Source organism: Gavialis gangeticus, unplaced genomic scaffold (genome assembly GCF_001723915.1).
Source record: "Gavialis gangeticus isolate Ggan-Ray unplaced genomic scaffold, GavGan_comp1, whole genome shotgun sequence".
Lineage (NCBI taxonomy): Eukaryota > Metazoa > Chordata > Crocodylia > Gavialidae > Gavialis > Gavialis gangeticus.
This window is the reverse complement of record NW_017729029.1, coordinates 17,037,868-17,039,923: the sequence shown is the minus strand read 5'-3', so window position 1 is coordinate 17,039,923 and position 2,056 is coordinate 17,037,868. Positions and strand designations below refer to the sequence as shown.

The 2,056-nt window shown below is 55.7% G+C and overlaps 1 protein-coding gene across 3 annotated transcripts in view; it reads right to left on the bottom strand.

Moving 5' to 3' along the window:
• Positions 1–2,056, bottom strand: part of PCDH19 (protocadherin 19) — a 145,475-nt gene that overhangs the window by 37,140 nt on the left and 106,279 nt on the right. The window contains exon 5 of one of the 3 annotated variants that reach the window (XR_002098280.1): positions 428–524. The exons of the other annotated variants lie outside the window; for them this stretch is intronic. The gene's annotated coding sequence lies outside the window, so the exon portion shown is untranslated. The remainder of the gene's footprint in view (positions 1–427; positions 525–2,056) is intronic. 3 annotated transcript variants of the gene reach the window in all.

Genomic DNA, 2,056 nt, shown 5'->3' with positions numbered 1-2,056 from the left:
AATTCAGTGAGAGGAAGCCTTGTGAGCTCAGAATGGAAAGAGAAATTTTAGTTTGGGGGGGAATCTTCCTAACTGGTCTAAGAACAGCATTTCTTAACTGTTGGGTCACAACCCAAAAGTGGGTCACAAGAACATATGAAAGGGTTGTGAACAAACTTTAGAAATGGATTCTCCTATAAGGAGAAAAATACGGGAAACCGCAGGTTTTCCCTTGCAGGTTGGCAGTTCCAGCCTGCAAGGGGCTGTTTGGGGTTCCCCCCTATGCCCCACACACACCCAGTCACTGCCCAACACATTGGCGAGCTGGGGCCTAGGGGCAGGAGGCACTGGGTCAGAAGTGAGGGGCACTGGGTCGGGACTGGCCAATGTTTACAAATGGGTCCTGGTACAAAAGAGATCGAGAACCACTGGTCTAGAACATGGTTACCTGAAAAACTGTTCATCTCTGAGCAACCCTTCATGGCAGTTAACAGAGGCTGAGATAAAATTTTCCTTCACCGACCCGCTCTACCTTACAAAGTATTCTGGAAAAAAAAAAAAAAAATCAATCATTTGTTTAAATATGTAGAATTTAAATCTGGTAAAACACATAAGATCATGTAATCTGACCCACTGTATGACATAGGACATAGAACTTCACGCGATGACTCTAGTGTACAGCCTCATTACCCTACGATGGAGTGCAGCACATCAGGAAAGCATCCAAACTTCATTTAAAGTGCTGGAGAATTTATTGCATCCCTTGAGAATCTGTTCCAATGGTTAAATATCATCAGTATTTTAAAATTTGTGCCTCATTTATATTTAGATTTTTTTCTGAGTTCAGCTTCTAGTACCTAGAGCAGGGATAGGCAACGTTTTTTAGCTGGAATGCCGAAAAACCCACAATGCCTACCTTGCAAAGTGCCAAAGTGCTGGCATACCAGAAAAACAAAAAGGCAGGGGGTACATGGCAGGATGCCCTGCTTGTGCCTCTTGCCCCCCACCCAAAGCCCCTCCGTGCCCCTCAGCTCTGCTCGTACCCCTGCTGCCCCTGGCCCCCCAGCCTGCTGCCCCTTGGCCCCCAGCCCAGGCTCCATGGCTATCAGCAGCTACCCAGAACCTGGACCAGCTACAGCCAGGAGGATTCAAATAGCTGCTGCCTCCCTGCCCCAGCTGTGACTCTAGCTGTCTCCCAGACCCAGCCTCTGGGGAACCAGCAGATACCTCAGGCTCCAGGGAGGCAGCAGATACCAGCGATACTCCCCACTGTGCTGCCCTCACACATGCTGCACTCCCAGCCTTGCTGCCCTCCCAAACGCAGCGTGTGCAACCCAGAGTGGCAGCACACAGGGGGACTGCACAGGAAAGCTGCCTTCTGCTGCAAGCTCCACACTGCCCAGGTCACACTTCCCCTGTGTGCATGGGAGCACCGTGGGCAGTACACCGGGTTGAGCCCCTCACTGTGGCCTGTCACGCCAGGTTTCACACGTTGCTCTGCAGAAGCAGCAGCAAGGGCAGCACAGTGGGGAGCACTGCTGGTATCTGCTGTCTCCCTGGAGCCCAGGGCTGGATTTGGGGCTAGGGCCAGGGCTGGGAGGCAGCCACTGTCTGTAGCCTCCCGGCTGTGGCTGGCCCAGGATCTGGGTAGCTGCTGATAGCCACGGAGCCCAGGCTGCTTGCAGCAGGCCTTCCATCCTCCCAGCTGGCTGCTAGGAGCAGCCCAGGCTCCGTAACTATCAGCAGCTACCACGAACGTGGGCCGGCTGCAGCTGGGAGGCTGCAAACAACTGCTGCCTCCCTGCCCCAGCCCTGGCTGTCTCCCGGCCCTGGGATCCAGGAAGCCAGCAGGTGCCGGCACCGCACCCATTGGGGCCAGGGCCGTGGGCAGCATGGGGCTGGGGCCAGGGCCCACTTGCAGCTTGGGACTGTGGGGCCAGGGCCACCCAGCAGCATGGGGCTGGAGCCGGGGCCCATGGGCAACAGGGGGCTGGGGCTGGGGCTGGAGCCTCACTGTGGGCAGCATGGGGCTGCAGCTGGAGCTGGGGCCAGGGCCTGCTGACAGCACGGGGCTGCA